At 40.1% G+C, this 17286-nt stretch overlaps 1 protein-coding gene across 5 annotated transcripts in view; it reads left to right on the top strand.

The window, feature by feature from the left end:
- Positions 1 to 298: 298 nt before the first annotated feature.
- The window catches only part of grb10.L (growth factor receptor bound protein 10 L homeolog), a 136023-nt gene continuing 119035 nt past the window's right edge, over positions 299 to 17286 (top strand). For 2 of the 5 annotated variants that reach the window (XM_018267561.2, XM_018267562.2), the window contains exons 1-2: positions 299 to 754; positions 14117 to 14287. The gene's annotated coding sequence lies outside the window, so the exon portion shown is untranslated. Of the gene's footprint in view, positions 755 to 786; positions 2068 to 14116; positions 14288 to 17286 lie in introns of those variants that run through there. The other 3 variants (XM_041566119.1, XM_041566118.1, XM_018267563.2) reach the window with 3 other exon arrangements.

Here is a 17286-nt window from a genome sequence, read left to right as displayed (position 1 = left end):
AAGCCAGCAATGCTTTCAAATCTTAAAAATCAAAGTGCACATGACAGGTCTCCCATTATTGTTTCTGTTTTTAAAGTTCTAGGACAGTATGAGTTTTCTTTATGAAATAAAAATCAGTACATTGGTATATGTTTCCCCAGCAGCACTGGTATGTTCTGTATGTGCTTTCTCCTCTGTGTGTTGCTCTCTCTGTCTTTCTCCCTTCTCTCATTCCTCTCTTTCTCTTTGCCCAGTGTCTTGTGCACTCAATGTTCCCTCCTACTTGCTCGCTCCCGATTTAGTAGCAGGGCTGAGAGGGAGGGTTTAAAGGCCCTGGGGCTGGGAGCAGGGGGAGGTGGTGCGATTGCATCCTGAGCAGAAAAGTCAGCTGAGTGTATAGGCAGTGCATGAGCACAGGAGGAGAGAAAGCCCGCAGGAGAGACCTATAGGAATCTGTGGAGAATAGGAAGATCCAGGGAACGCAGAGGATACAAATCTGGCTGCAATTTGTCCGAGCCAGGCTTTTGTCAAGTTTATTTTTAAGCACGTTGTACGTGTGTTTCTCACTGGAGTTTCTATATGGGCAAGCCAAGGATTGTTGGAAGGGGCATGGTGTTTAGATCCGTAGACTGAAGTTGGGCACATAAACAAAAAAGAACTCCCTGGAAGTAGAGAAAGCAGAAAGAGTGGCCCATTGGGGATCAGCAGCCCACTCGATTTATTGCCACAAAGGGTCTCTATGAGCAAGGCCCATTGCACTCAGGACATCGAGCAGGTAACCCTCACTGTGTGTGTGTGTGTCACTGTGGGATTGTTTCAGTCATTATTGCCTTTACTTTGTTTTTAGCTGAGTCAGACATGCTTCCACTTGGGGGGCAGCGAGGAAGTGCGCTGCAGGGGAATGAAGGGGTGGAGAGAAGACTTTGCCAAATCCAACCCTGTCCATTGGCGTTTGGAAGGGGTTCCCTGTGTGTGTATGTACTGTGCACACTTGCAAACTAATAGGAGGACATGCTCCCCTCACACTATTGCTGCGAGTACACTCTCCCCATTCAGTCTGGCCGACACTCCCCCCTCCCTCCTCATAGTTGTGCTCCTTGCTCGGAGTGGAGTGTGGGAGTTGGCGCAGAAAGCGCTGCAGCTGAGGTGAATAAACCGCTTGTTGATTTGATGGGAGTGTTTGGTGGGGATGAAGGAGGAAGGTTTCAGTTCATTCTCCCTCAACGTCACGGGCAGCTAGCTAAGAACGGTAATTCTCTGAACCCATTGAGGATAACCGGGTGCCCTTCTCTGTCCTGGTGCCCAAAGGGCCTACAGCGCGGCATTAGTGAGCGTCAGATCGCTGCAGTGACTGTGGCGGAGCACATGCTGTGTCAGGGCAGAAGTTGATGTGCCAAGTCATACTCCATAAATGGCTCTTCCCAGCTGCTCTAGCCACGTTCTCACAACAGCGCCCTGGACTCTCGTGTGTCCGGCTTGAGCTCTTGCTCAGATTAATGCGATGTGTACGTGCGTCTTGCTGTGTGTGTGTTGCGCTGGGAGCAACATGTGCCTCGGCTGCAGTGAGGCACCAGGGAACTGTCTGCGCCCCCTTATAAAAATCCCGTGCAATGTGACACTTGCTGCTAGGAAGGCGGGGGATACCCTTTTGCCTGTGTCAGTAGGTTGTACAAATGAAGCGCACTTGTTTATATTACCCTCGCTCACTATCCCAGCCACAGCCCCCCCCCCTCTGTTTTTAATAGTTCTTAAATTCTCCTCCTTCTCAATAAATAAGAGCCACCCCTTTATTTCAGGAAGGGAGCAGTGAAATACTTGTTTTTTTTCTAATAAGGAGGGGAGGGCTGAGTGGGAGTCGCCCACATCGGAGAGGTTTATTTTAGTCATTTTCAATGATTGTCCCGACTGCCAAGTATTTTCCAGCAGCGCCCCCCTCCTCCTCCTCCTCTCAAGTAAAGGGGGTAGGGAGGACGAAAAGTAGGCAGGGCGCTGGCGGCAGGGAACTGATACGATAATAAATAGCAGGAACACGCGAAAGGCGAGGCTCAAAACAAACGTGGCTTTGCTGCTGTGAGTAACTGGGACACCGTAAGTTGAACTTCATGTTGCGCGAAAGCTTCCAGATACGCAATGAGGCCAAGCGCAGGGATGTGACAGGGAATTCTTTTTCCTCCTCTTATAAACAAACGTGCGCCACACGCTTTGCTCAGTGAAAGTACAGCACAGGCGCTTCCAAACCTTTCTCTCTAGCTGAAGTCCAGCTCTCGACTGAAGGTGCCAACTGTCTGTGATTTCCAGGAACAGTCCACTGCAAATGTCCCTGGCATTTCAAACTGGTCAGCTGCAAGAGAAGAATCTGAATCATCTTACGAGCACAAGCCAATCCTCAGTGCTGCTCTCACTCACAGTTGTATTGTTAGTACTGGGGGCCCTTTGGTGGAATGTGGCCCTCAGAGAGCTCAAGGGCCCCTAATACTTTGCAGCCAATATTTTTTCACAATCCCTTGACTACATGGTTTTGTGGATAACTGTCATAGGGAATGGAAAGAGAAGTTGGGCAGCAGCGTGGTGTGTGCTTGGTTATACACAGTAGGCCAGTTTTTGTATAGTGTAGAGACCACTGGACTGGGAGTCCCAGGAAACATTTTCATATGTTGATCGCTATTCCTGAAGCCTTTCGGTTGGTCTTGGCCTGACACAAATGCTGCCTGGGGATACTGATTCTTATAGGACAAGTGAGACGCTTTAAATTGCATAGTTTGGTCATAACATATGTTCTTGCAAGTTTAAAACATTTTATTTTGCAAGCTTGGTTGCAAAGGTTACAAGTGCTCATTTACTAAAGTCAGAAAGGCACATACTTTTATATCACAACAATGCAGCTTGCCCCTGCTTTATTGCTTTGCATCTGTAATATGCCTAGTTATCAATGGTATACAGGCACATGAGTTGTGTTGGGTGTTTACTTTTGTGCCAGCGCTGTGTGTGACGCACAGCGGGAGCTCTGTACTTTGCCTGCATCTGCAGTGAAATAAAAGCTTTTTTTGCTCTGGATGCGCCAAAAGTTGCATTGCATATTGTGTAGGCACAGGGCCACGTGTATTGTGTCGTTCTCAAATAAGTTTTTTTTTTTGCCTACTTGGTTATCAGTGACTTATACTTTTTCTTTTCACCATATTTGAATTATTTTTGGTAGACCACATTTCCCCCCCCCAATGAAAAAGGCCTAGGGCAGTGATAAATCTCGGTTATGCTTTGGAGGTGCATAGTGCCATTTACAATAACATATTCATGGTAGGTTCATGTATAACTGCAGATGTGGTTTCCTTTTACTAATAATATAATCTGTCCAAAGAAGTAATTTATAAAAAAAAAATTCTTGTCTCTGCATATGTTTACACGCAGTTTCTTAAAAGGCTATATTACATATTATTACATATTATCTAGAAGTGTTGTATCTTATAAACGGAATTTACTGAACCAGCCCTATAATAGTAATGATTATTGCTGTCAAGTTTGTGTTGTTAGGCAATCTTTTGCGTGTCTGTGACACTACACATGTTCAGTGTGATCTGGACTAGTGAACTTTGTGGTTTTAATATATCTTCAAAACGCTGGCAAAAAGTTATCTCAAAAGCTTATGGTAGTGGGCTGATAAGGGGTGGCTCACCTTTAGGCTAGGGCCACACGGGGAGATTGGTCGCCTGGCGACTAATCGCCGCGTCTTTGAGGCGACTAGTTTCCCTGAATGGCTTGCTGGTATCTCACACCTGCTAGCGCTAAAGTCGCCTGCGCCTATTCACACGTGACAGTGATATTCTGAGACCATTTGCAATTGATTTTCATTTTTTTTATTATTTGTGGTTTTTGAGTTATAGAGCTTGCCATTCAACAGCTCTACAGTTTGCAATTTTAGCAGTCTGGTTGCTAGGGTCCAAATTAACCTAGCAACCATGCACTGATTTCAATAAGGGACTGCTGTCTTAGAAATGAGTAATACAAAGTATCAATCGATCTTTAGCGAGCATTTGTTTTTAGATGGGGTCAGTAACCCCCCCCCATTTGAAAGCTGGAAAGAGTCTGAAGAAGAAGACAATTCAAAAACAGGACAAAATAAAAAAAAAAAATGAAGACCAATTTAAAAGTTTCTTAGAATTAGCCATTCTATACATGCTAAGTCACATTCAAACTGATACTGTCATCGGAAAACATGTTTTTTTCAAAATGCACCTGTTAATAGTGCTACTCCAGCAGAATTCTGCGCTAAAATCCATTTCTCAAAAGAGCAAACAGATTTTTTTATATTGAATTTTGAAATCTGACATGGGGCTAGACATTTTGTCAATTTCCCACCTTCCCCAGGTCATGTGACTTGTGCCTGCCCTTTAGGAGAGAAATGCTTTCTGACAGGCTGCTGTTTTTCCTTCTCAATGTAACTGAATGTGTCTCAGTGGGACATGGGTTTTTACTATTGAGTGCTGTTCTTAGATCTACCAGGCAGCTGTTATCTTGTGTTGGGGAGCTGTTATCTGGTTACCTTCCCAATGTTCTTTTGTTTGGCTGCTGGGGGGAAAAGGGAGGGGGTGATATCACTCCAACTTGCAGTACAGCAGTAAAGAGCGATTGAAGTTTATCAGAGTACAAGTCACATGACTTGGGGCAGCTGGGAAATTGACAATATGTATAGCCCCATGTCAGATTTCAAAATTGAATATAGAAAAATCTGTTTGCTATTTTCAGAAATGGATTTCACAGCAGAATTCTGCTGGAGCAGCACTATTAACCGATTCATTTTGAGAAAAAATGGTTTTTCCCATGACAGTATCCCTTTAAGGTGAACCACCACCCCTTTAAGCAACTTTTCAATCCATCTTCATTAATTACTTTCATTGTTTTTTAATTATTGCCTTTTTTTATACTGACTCCATCTTTCATATGGGGATCACTGACCCCTTCTAAAGTCAAATGCTCTTCAGGGCTACAAATTTATTGTTATTGCTACTTTTTATTACTCCTCCTTGTATTCAGGGCCTCTCCTGTTCATATTCCAGTCTCTTTAAATCAAGGCATGGTATTTGGACCCTAGCAACCAGATTACTGAAATAGCTGCTGAATAATAAGTTACATACCTCCAAAAGCCGAAATTAATAAAAGATTAAAACCAAAATTGTCTCAGAATTTCACTCTCTACAACATACTTTTAACTCAAAGGTGAGCAACCCCTTTAATAATTTGTGAAGCAGAGTACACTGATTTCTACACTGCTTGGTAATGTAAACCTGGTTTACTAATAATAGGGTTTCTTTATGTAGAAAATAGAGGACCATTGACGCTTATGGGGAAAAATATCAAAGTGATAGGTACACAGTACATTTAAATTTACATTGCAAAATGTATTTTGAACCTGGCTGGCAGGGATATGTTATTGGAGAGTAACTGGGAAGTCAGTTGAAGGTTTGAAAGCACTGCTGTGGGATCTGGGATGCTTGTTTATGCCTCTAGCCCTGGTTTTCTTGTGTCTGAGTGGCAAGTGTCATGCAGTCTACATTTCTGTGGGGGTTTGTGTTTTTTCCTGTGTGAATAGCACATTGCCTGTTTGTTTCAGTGGGAAAATGACCCCCTTGCCCAAAGCAAAATCTGTACTGAATTGGTTTGTTGAGCTAGGAGTGGAGAAACTTGAGAGGCCTGGATGCAGAGCCAGGCCTGATCTCGGAACAATAGTGCTAAACCCATATATGGGTCAAAAAAAGCTTGCATGCCTCATTTGTTTTTTTAGTTGGGTTTGAAAATCCTGGGGCCAATATTTGCAGCTTCCAAATTTGGCCCCACACATGGGTGGCAAGATCAGGCAAAGCGCTGGAAATGAATGAATCTTAAATGTATTGCCTGCTTTTAACCCTTTCCCTGCCAGCCGTTTTGTCCTAGATGCGAACATTTACTGCCAAGCAGTTTTTAGATATTTTGCACTCTTTCACTTTAAGGGCCCTTCCTGGGGCGGTCTTTTAGTTTACCCAGGAAAACAATATATTGTTTTTTTCAGGACAACCTGAACTTTCAAAATATGCAAGAATTTTGGTGTAATTCTACTTCTGTAAAAAAAATATAGGCTTCTAAGTGTCCAATAAAATGAAAAAAATCATGTTTCACAAAGAACAATCACATATATCAGAAACATTATTTACTTTATGTATGAGAACACAGCTGATTTGGAAAGGTCTATGTCTCCTGAACGCGGCAATACCAAATATATATAGTTTTATGGAGATTTCTCACTTGTATAGATCAAAATCTACAAGCAGTACACTAGCAAATGTCCAAAGCACCGCTCCCCAAACGGCATACTTCTGATTTCAAGGCCAAACATTCCACTAACAGTAGGTTTACCCTAGAAAACTACACATTATTAGAACAGATTCTGGTGAATCAAAAATGGGTAAACATATCGTTGTACTCCAAACTACCAAGTTGCAATTGTTTCCTAAAGTTATAATGTTTTATAGAAATTGGTGAATTTTTTGAAAAATGACCTCAAAGCTTCCAATCTACAGAATCGTATCTCCCACACATCATTAGGTATCAATGTAAAACACCCCAAATATGAAAGCCTGGGGTCCTCTGAACAGTTTGATGCAAAATATGTATAGGTGTACCCAAGCACGTGGCATACAGGGCCCCCAAAAGGGAGACCCCCATATGGTCTGTCATTTCAGATACTGCAAAATCAACACATTTACATCATTTTGGGGGGGTCAAAAGTAGAAAAAAGTAGGTTCACCCCAGAAACCATATATTTTCGGAAAGTACACATTCCCACGAATCTAAATTGGGTATGCATGTCTTTGTACTCCAAAGTACCAAGCCGCAAACCATTCCTAAATTTGATGATTTTGGTGACATTTCCAAAAATCACCAACATTTCCAACCTGCAGCATCGTATTTCCCACATACTTTTAGGTATCAAGAGAAATCACCCCAAATATGAAAGCCTAGGGTCCTCTGAACAGTTTGATGCAAAATATGTATAGGTGTACCCAAGCACGTGGCATATAGAGGCCCCAAAAGGAAGACCCCCATATGGTCTTTCATTTTAGGTACTGCAAAATGAACACATTTACATCTATTGGGGGGGGCAAAGGCAGAAAAAAGTAAATTCACCCCAGAAAACCATATATTTTCGGAAAGTACACATTCCCACGAATCTAAATTGGGTATGGATGTCTTTGTACTCCAAAGTACCAAGCCGCAAACCATTCCTAAATTTGATGATTTTGGCGACATTTCCAAAAATCACCTCAAAATTTCTACCCTGCAGCATCGTATTACCCACATACTTTTAGGTATCAAGAGAAATCACCCCAAATATGAAAGCCTAGGGTCCTCTGAACAGTTTGATGCCCACTATGTATAGGTGTACCCAAGCACGTGGCATATAGGGGCCCCAAAAGGAAGACCCCCATATAGTCTGTCATTTCAGGTACTGCAAAATCAACACATTTACATAGTTTTGGGGGGGGGGCAAAGGTAGAAAAAAGTATGTTCGCCCAGGAAAACCATATATTTTTGGAAATTACACATTCCCGCGAATCCAAATTGGGTATGCATGTCTTTGTACTCCAAAGTACCAAGTTGCAAGCCTTTCCTAAATTTGGCGATAAAAGCAACGGTTTTTACATATCTGAAAATCGCCTAAAAATATTGCAATTGGCCCCATTTATCTCACCCAACTTCTTACATACAATTGTAAAACACCATAAATACTAATGCCAAGGGTCTACTGAACAGTTTTATGCCCAATATGCATTGATATACCAAGGCAGTTGGCATGTGCGGACCCCAAATGTAAATAGTGAATATGAGTTTTCTCTGCTGCCGATTCGCCTTCTGTAAACATAGACCCTAGACTTCATATTATGTGACTCAAGACCCTCCTAACAGCAAAGACCCCCCAAAACCATATGTTTTTGGAAAGTACACATTCTGACGAAAACAACCAAGATAAAGACGTCTTTCTACAGCAAAGTACTGTAAACTTTTATAAACATAGAGATTTTTACATTTCTGAAAATCGCCTAAAAATGTTGAAGTATGCCACATTTATCTCACACAATGTTTTACGTACAAAGAAAAATCACCCCAAATATGGACATCAGAGGTCTACTGAATAGTTTGATGCCCAATATGCATAGATTTACCAAAGTATATGGTGTGTACGGCCCCAAATGAAAAATGTGCATATGAATTTTCACGCTGGCCAACTAAGCTGCTGAAAAGAGAACCCCAACTGTGCGTTATGTGCCGTAAGACCCCCAAACTGTAAAAATACCCCAGAAAACCATATATTTTTGGAAAGCATATATTCTGACGGATCAATCTAAGTAAAATAATATACCAAAGCACCAAACAGCTAAACTATACTAAAGATACATAAGGAACAATAATCCAGGGATAAAATTGCAATAAAACCACAAAAATTGTGCAAATCAATGAAATAACAAAATAACTGCACCGACAGCGTAATTAGTGGCCGAAATCGATTATCCAATAGTCACGCTGCTGAAATAAACAGTTTTTATGGGTAAAAAAACACAAATTGGTGAAATGAAAAAGTAAAAAAAATAAAATGTGTATACATGTGTGTACACTTCCAAGAATTGTGTGACAGTGTATAAGTGTGTATATAAGTGTATATAATACACAAAAGCCATGAATATCCTGTAAATTATATCCTTATAAACGGTGAGTAGTGATGTCATCAGTTATAAACGATGAGTAGTGATGTCATTTCTGTCACATGACTCACTAAAATTTGTGTATTATAATAAATAAAGTACCCCCAGTTGTAAAATATGAGGATATTAGAAGTTACCTCGGAGTTCCATGACCTGTATAAAAACACTCGGCCTTCGGCCTCGTGTTTTTATATGGTCATGAAACTCCTCGGTAACTAATAATATCCTTATATTTTACAAGAGGGGGTACTTTATTCACTATATAAATGCATATAAGTGCATATAAGTGGAAAATGAAAAATTAAAAAAAACGTTTTTTTTTTTTGTTTTTTTTTTTACTAAAATATGTGTGTATGTGTGTATAATGTAGGTAGGTGTCTGTAAGTGTGTAAAATAAAGGGCACTTACCGTTTTTGGCTGATCTAAGAGCTGGAGAAGAGAGAGAAGCAGATCTGCAGATTCACAGCAAGCAGGAAGTGTGTGGGCGTCGCTGGAACACGAGGTGAGCAGGAGGAAGCAGAGCAGCAAGGAAGACACGCGATTTGCTGTGTCTGCCTCTTTTAGGTCGGCCCTGCGACAATCCAGTCGCAGGACCGACATGACAGCCCCCCAGCCTCGTTGCCCAGGGGGCTGTCAATGCTGCTAAACCTCTGCAGAGGCGGCTAAAGCCGCTGATGCAGAGTACAGCATGTAAAACTGCAAGCACGTACAATGTACGTGCTTGGCAGTTAAAGCCCTTGCCTGCCAGAACGTACGGTGTACGTGCTTGGCAGGCAAAGGGTTAAAGGGAATGTTCGCCTTTGAGAGAACTTTTAGAATGATATAGAGTATAATTTTCAGTGACCGTTTGCAACAGTTGTCCATTTTCCAATTTCAGCAATCTGGTTGCTATGGTCCAAATTGCCCCTCAGAATATGAATAGGAAAGGGCCTGAATAGAATGATGAGTAATGAAAAGTAGCAATAACAATAAATCTGTAGCCTTACAGACCATTTGTTGTTTAGATGGGGTCGGTGGCCCCCCTTTTGAAAGCTGTTATGTCAAAAGAATAAGCCAAATAATTCAAAACTATATAAAAATGAAGACCAATTGAAAAGATGCGTACAACCCTCCTGTAGGCTTCAAGTCCACATAGGGGGTCACCAAATGGACAATCAAAGCTCTTATTTGGCAACCCCAGGAACTATTTGCATGCTGGTTTTGCTCCCCCAACTCTTTTTACTTTTCAATGCGGCTTATGGGTGAAACCGGTTGGGACCCCTGCTTATTGCCAACCAATAAATGACTTTAACACTACTTCACACAGCATTACAAATACACAAGGAAGCTATTTTTATATTGATGACAACTATTTTAAAGGATGTATCCACCTTTATACATTTAATAGTTTATATAAAAAGAAACAATTCCAACTTGTGTTTACTTTTTCATAGTTTTTGTGAAACTATGGCAGGTTCTGCTGTAGCCTGTTTGGTTGCTTGTTGCAACATTCTCATTTAGAAAAATCAACCGTTCACAGTTTGGGTTCTGTGGGGGAGATTAATTCATCTTTCCTGTATTCTTCCAGAGCAGAATATTACTAGTCCCTGGACCTTTTATTAAATTAGCCATTATTTCTCTAATACCTGTCTCAGCAGGAGTTTTGTTTTTCAGGAGACTGTATACCTTTTAAAATTATTATTTTGAATAATTGAAATAATTGCCTAAAGGGGCATACACTCTTCAGGGTGGGGATGAAATTAAAGTTGTAGCAGTCGTAAGTTCCAGGATAATGTAACGGAGTAGCAGTATTGGGTCAATATTATGAAACCAACTTTATCTGGTGTGAAAGGGCTTAGAAGGAAGTACTTCGTATGCAGATTAAACAGTATGGAACAAGTTTTAAAATAAGCCCTGGTATTATAATACCCAACCAGCCCCCCCCCCCCACAAGCTCAACAAATAGTGACCGGCTATGGCTTCTTGCAGCAGCCCCTTTGGCATTTGCCAGAATCAACAGCGTGCCAGTCCAGGCTTGAGTAAAATAATGTAGATGTTTCTAATACTGTATCTTTTATGCTTTTTATAGGTTAATGTGTGTTAAACAAAGTGTTGGATCTTTCAGTTCAGTAATGGTTAAATGTTTTAGAACCTGCAATGGAAGTGGGTAAATACCAGTTACATATTCAGTCTAGCAGAGAGGAATTAGAATATACATGTGAATACTGCATGTTATGTGGTTCTGCAGAAGGTTGGATATATATCACTATGATGCAGTCAGACCTTGCCTGGGATTCAAAGCCCCAAATAGCCTCTCACAGGTGCAATTAACAGTGACATTATTTCTTTTTGACTGTTATTTTAACTAGACTTCCAGGTCACATTTTCTTCCCCAATGTTATACAATTATTTCAACTAAAACTGTATGTATGTATATCCATTGTGTTGGTACATGATATCTTATATGAACACAAAGCTGCTTTATCTTACGTGCTTTGTCTCACACGGGCCATTGATAGCTGCAAATGTATTTGGAACTATCCAAGTTTCCATTGGATTTTTGGGAAGAGTGTGACCGTTTGTCCAAGGCCCATCAGACAGTGAAGTACTTGTAGGCAGGTGAATTTGAACAATTGCATGGTTATAATGCTTATAATACCAGCATATGTTGTAATGTATTGTTGGGGCGGCATCGCTAGGGGCCAGGTGCCTCCCATGGTAAGTATGCCATTGCAAATTTAGGGTTATTAATATGGAATCGGGGCTCCCTTTTCTGCAATAGTCTGAGTTTATGCTTTTTGTATTAAGTATACAGACAGGTATGGTTTTCTTTGCATTTTCCAATGCCAGTCCAGAGTCTAATGGTGTCAAACTTTACACCATTTTGTCTAATACTTGGTATTGTGCATGGTTATGTTAGGCTTGTGTTGTGCTACTGGCCTATAAAAGCCCAAGCTTCTGACGAATAATTCTTTATCATGTTGCTTGCAGAGACATTTTGGAACTCTGCATTGAATGTTCCAACTGAGGATATGACATTTTAAAAGGGGAGTCTGGCTATGTAGTGTATTGATGTGCGGGCCAGCCCGATACCCATGGGACCCGCGGTTTGGGTGGACCTCACACCTCTGGTTGAGCTCTTCTTCCTGCTCTCTGCGCCCGCCACCTCGCACTGCCGGTCTGGCAACTTTTTTTTTTTCTATTTATTTTTTTATAGACGCACGCCTTATCGCTACACACCCGACCCACACATCACTAATGTAGTGTACTATGCTCAGTAGGTGTCTATATCTTTTTGAAACCTTTTTATGATACATGTATACCGATATATTGTTATCTTAGTGCACTAATTTACATATGTTTGCATGATTTGTAGGAGATGAAGCTCATTTTGGGGTCATGGTGGGAAGTCCCCAAAATGGGTTGTGTATATTCACTTTTGTGATTAATTTAGTAGTGTTTAAAAGGGTAAAAACTGTGGCAAAAATGTAATCACGTCTTAGTTCTGATAACTCTTGGGGCAACGATCCCCGCCTTTATAGGTGAGGGGTGCTGTATAAATAGGTTTCATTTACTTTTATTATATTAACATTAGTAACTTTTTTATTTTTTGTTTGTTTAAGTAGCTTCCTTGTTTGGAATTGAAACACTACTTCCTAGGGCTCCACTTACCTTAGCAACAAATCATTGGTTTTAATGACAGGCTGGGTGAATTGGACAGGGTCTGACTAGAAAGTTAAGTGATAAATTAATCTTCAGGATTAATATGGTTTCTAGTTACTGGACTCACTAGCCCAGCCAGTTAACAACATGTTACTCTCCAACCCCTTGGATGTTGCTCTTAGTGGCCTCAAAGCAGGTGCTTATTTTTGAATTCCAGGTTTGGAGGAAAGTTTTGGTTGCTTATGTGTATGCTGTCAGTCCACATAGGGGCTACCAATAGCCAATCACAGCCCTTATTTGGCACCACCCAGGATAATTTTCCGTGTTTGTGTTACTCCCCAACTATTTTTAAATCTGAATGTTGCTCACGGATGAAAAAGGTTGGGGACCCCTTCACTAGCCTATGAGTAAGTGCCCACCTCAGGCACGATACTCGTCAGTCTTACAAATGTCCTAATAAAGATTTTTTTACTTTCGTAAAACATCTTTGGCTACTGCTTTACTACAGGATGACCTCTTACTACATTTGAATGCACTGGAATCGGTAACTCTGGCAACCAGATAATATTCAAATGTCAGGCTGGTAAGAATCCAAATATAAAGGGAAACCCTGACAACAGTAAAATATTAACACTTGTATAGCTGTTTGCAAATTTTCTTTGTTGGCTGTTGTTTTGTGTGGCTTCTATAAGGCTCTCTGTCCAAGACCATTTCAACTCACCCTTGCTGTGCTGTGAATTTTTACCTTTTTTGGAAGATCCAGTGATACCTTACTTCTCCTTGGTGAGGGAGGTCTAATTCTGGGGTATGTAATCTGACTTAATGTAGATTCACATGCGATAGATAGCAAACACATACACATTTCAATAAAGAATTAAATCCCTACCATTGAATTTGTATTATGAGTTATACTGTGTAAACAGTGTGTGGTATGCACAAAATTTCGAGAGGTCCCGTCTGTCCTCCTCCAGTACTGATAAAAGTGAGCCTCCAACAGACTTAAATTCCCATTTTCTTTTAGCATGGGAGCACCCAAAGTGCATTCATATGCTGTACAATTAAAACATCCATTTTAAGTAAATAAATCCCCTTTAATTACAAGGAATTCACAGTACTAAAACACACACACACGCACACCCCCCCCTTGAAAAAGGCCCTAAGGAGGGCCGAAACGTTGGAATACAATAATATATATATATATATATATATATGTATATATATATATATGTATATATATATGTATGTGTGTGTGTGTTCAGTAAACCAAATGTGTGAATCCCTTTACAGCATATGAACACTGGATTAGTAAATTAACTCTGGGCATTCAGTAAGAATGCGTTTCATTGCAGGGGAAAGAAACCTGGCCCATTCTTCAGGATCACTTGGTTTGATTTGTTCCACCTGCATTCGGCGCTTGCATGCGTCTCATTGAGTACAGAGTAATCTGGAAATATGTGCTTTCCCTTGTGGTGTAACGCATGAAGGATCCACCGTAGGCTGAAACGCCTGCGTGTTAGAGCCCCTAGAGGCAGAGATTATAAAGGAGAGTAGCAGATACCTAAAGAAGACATGCCATAAAATTGTAAAAGATTATATGTTAGTATGAGTAAAATTTTAGCTTACGCCATGCAGAGTTTAGAGACCCTATAACAAAGCAACAGCTGTGCTGTTTAACCTGGATGAGGGAAAAATAGAGAATATAGCAGCTGCACAATGGGAAACAGTAGCTAACCAATAGAATAATTGCTGTGCCTTCCTAATACTAGAGTGAAAAGAAAACAGAATGAAGATAAAGTTGGCCTTACAGATTTGATCCAGGAGGAAAGTGAAAACAGGACCAAGAAATTTGCTGCTGTTTAACCAGATGGCTGCCCTACTTTGGAGTTCCGGGATGATTAAGTGTGAGCACTGATAAGTCCTTCAGTTTCTCTCAATGAGTGAGTGCAATTTTAACATTGGTCACGATGATTCTACATCTCTGTTTTATATGAATACATATATAAAAATGTCATGGCATTAAAGAGGCAGAATGCAACTATGTACTCGTCTGTTTTGAAAATATTTTCCTGTATTTTTATAATTAAAAATCTATATTCTATTTTTTTTTTTTTTTTTTTCAAATATATTGTACCTTCTTAATTAAAACAGACATAATTTTTTTTCCTGGAATTTGTGTTGAATGAGTGTGTATATTGCCCCTTTAAAAAAATAAATCTAAAGATTTCAGAAACGGAACTATGAGTGGAATATGGAGTTAGGTTAGTCCAAGTTATATCTGCAATCAATGTTCCCTCTAAGCTGTGCTTAGAGGCCAATGCATACAACAAATTGTACGCACAAAGAATTTTGAGTGAAAACACAATTTTACATTTATTCTGACCCGAGAACACAGTTTTTTAAGAATGTGTGCACATTACCAAAACGGAATTTGAGGGAAAATTGTCTGGGATGTGTCACTGTACAAAATGAACTCATCTGCCACATTCCTTTTTATTTACTTTTTCATTAAAGGGGAACTCCGGCTTCCAAACCAACATTTGATAAAGAGGCCCACATAACACAGAAACCCCCTAATATGCCCATCATAGTTATCTATTTCTTCAAGAAGTATGGATAAATGCCATTTTCTGAAGTCCAGCTGTTTAACAGTTGTTCTCTTTCTGCATTATTTGCAATCTGCAATCCTGGCAGGGAAGGAGGGACTAAAACACTGATGTTACAAATTATGAAGGAACTATATAACCCACAATGCATTGCACTGTGATGTTCCGTTCCTTTTTGAAATCACATGCGCAGAGAATTGTGGGGTTTGGAGGATGCAGGCTAAGCACAGATACAAAGTATCACAAGTCAGCCAGCTCAGCAGGAGAGCAGGGGGCCAGGCTAAAGGTGGCCATAGACGTAGATCGCTAAACGAGCGGATCTCTTCCTGATTTTCCCACATTTAAGTGGGCGATAGGCTGATCCAATCGCGAGGCCGCATAATTGCACAGATGCGGCTGTGATCCGACAGGATTTTTTTAACCTGCCCGATCGAGATCTGCCCGACTTTCGGGAACTGTCAGAAACCATTAAAAATCACGAAAAGTCTGCATATTTTGTAATTGATGTGTATTGAAAAGTTGCTTGAAATTGTTTGCTTTTCAAAAAGCTTAAAGGAGAAGGAAAGGTTAAAACTAAGTAAGCCTTATCAGAAAGGTCCAACTAAATAGAGCAGCACTACTTTGGGAGTTTATTGGTATAAGTCCCCTGTCAAAAGAAACACTGCATTTCTTTCCTTCTATTGTGTACACATAGGCTTCTGTATCAGACTTCCTGCCTTCAGCTTAAACCTCATTGCCCTGGGCAAGAGCATGCTCAGTTTGCTCCTCTCCCCCCCCCCTCCCTTCTCTGCTGTAATCTGAGCCCAGAGCAGGGAGAGACTCAGGCAGGAAGTGATGTCACACCATGTTAATACTGCAGCTCCTATCCTAAACAGAGAGTTTCTAGAGCTTTTTACTCGGGTATGGTAAAACATTCTACAGAATAAATATAGCATTCTAGCTTGCACTATTGCAGATAATCTATTGGCAATAAAATGCCTCCGTAGCTTTCCTTCTCCTTTAAATTATATTTTTGTAGAGTTCCCCTTTAAATGATTTTATGGGGTGTAAATTGTATCTGTTTGCTCTAGAGTGCAGCAAAACGCATATAGATCTGGACTAAATCAATGAATTTCTTTCAAGATAGCCCCAATTCAGATACTTTAGTGGCTCTGCTTTTTTTCAGTTGCTTTTTATTTTTGACAGTTTTTCTAATATTCATGTTTAAATCTTCATTTTTCAACTTATCATGACTCGCTAGAGCAGCTCTGGCCTTTCTAAGCATATTCCATCAGTTTCGCAAGTTTATACAATTGATACAATATTGTTGCTTGCAATCCAAAGATGCTGTTATGACGTATCAATTAATTTAGCAAACTATAACCGTTCAGAGCCTGCGTCTGGATTACTGACCCGCTAGACTAACAACGGATAGGGGAACATTAAAGTTTTAAACTTCAATTTTAGAAAAATATAGATTCATGTATTGGATTGTAGCAAAGTGGGCAATGTCCTATGAATATCCAGTAATTCAACCTTTTTATTTTACAGTGCTGCTGAAAACATTACCCATTAAACCTTAATTGTAGGTTTATGTAAAATGTTTGCTACAAGTCTAGCCACCTATGGGAGCTAATCAGCAGGTATCTGTTATTGGTCTACTGCTGAAAGGCAAAGTTGCATTGAATGGCAAATATTTAACCAATTACATTACAAAAGGGTGGTTTAATTTAACTTTTTATATGTTCTAGAATGGCTACTTCTAGGCAACTTTTGAAATGGCTTTTATTATTTATAGTTTTTGGTTTTTTTTGCCTTCTTCTGACTCTTTTTTTCTATTTTCAAATGAGGGTCACTGACCCCATCTGAGAAACAAATGCTCTGTAAGGCTACAAATGTATTGTTAAAGTTGCAACTTTTTATTACTCCTCTTTATAGTCAGGCCTCTCCTGTTCATATTCAGTCTCTTATTCAAATAATTGCATGTTTGTTGGGGTAATTTGGACCCTAACAATCAGTTTGCTGATATTGCAAACTGGAGAACTGCTGAATTAAATAAAATTAATTAAAAAATTTTTTTTTTAAATCCAATTGTCTTGAATATCCCTCTCTACATCATGCTAAAAGTTAACTTAAAGGTGAACAACCCCTTTAGTATCATGTGCTAACCACAGCTCTTGCTTTGTCACCTTCCATTTCAGTATCATACAATTATAACAGAGTATGCTTTATTTTACCTGGTGTGAGGGGGGGGGAGATACATGTGTTGAAGAAAGCGTGATGCCCTTGTGTTCTTTCTGAAATTCTAAAATTGTAAAATGCTCAGCCTGAAATCCTCTTGCTTATTGTTGCAG

This window comes from Xenopus laevis, chromosome 6L (assembly GCF_017654675.1).
Source record: "Xenopus laevis strain J_2021 chromosome 6L, Xenopus_laevis_v10.1, whole genome shotgun sequence".
Lineage (NCBI taxonomy): Eukaryota > Metazoa > Chordata > Amphibia > Anura > Pipidae > Xenopus > Xenopus laevis.
This window is presented reverse-complemented; position numbering and strand designations above follow the sequence as displayed.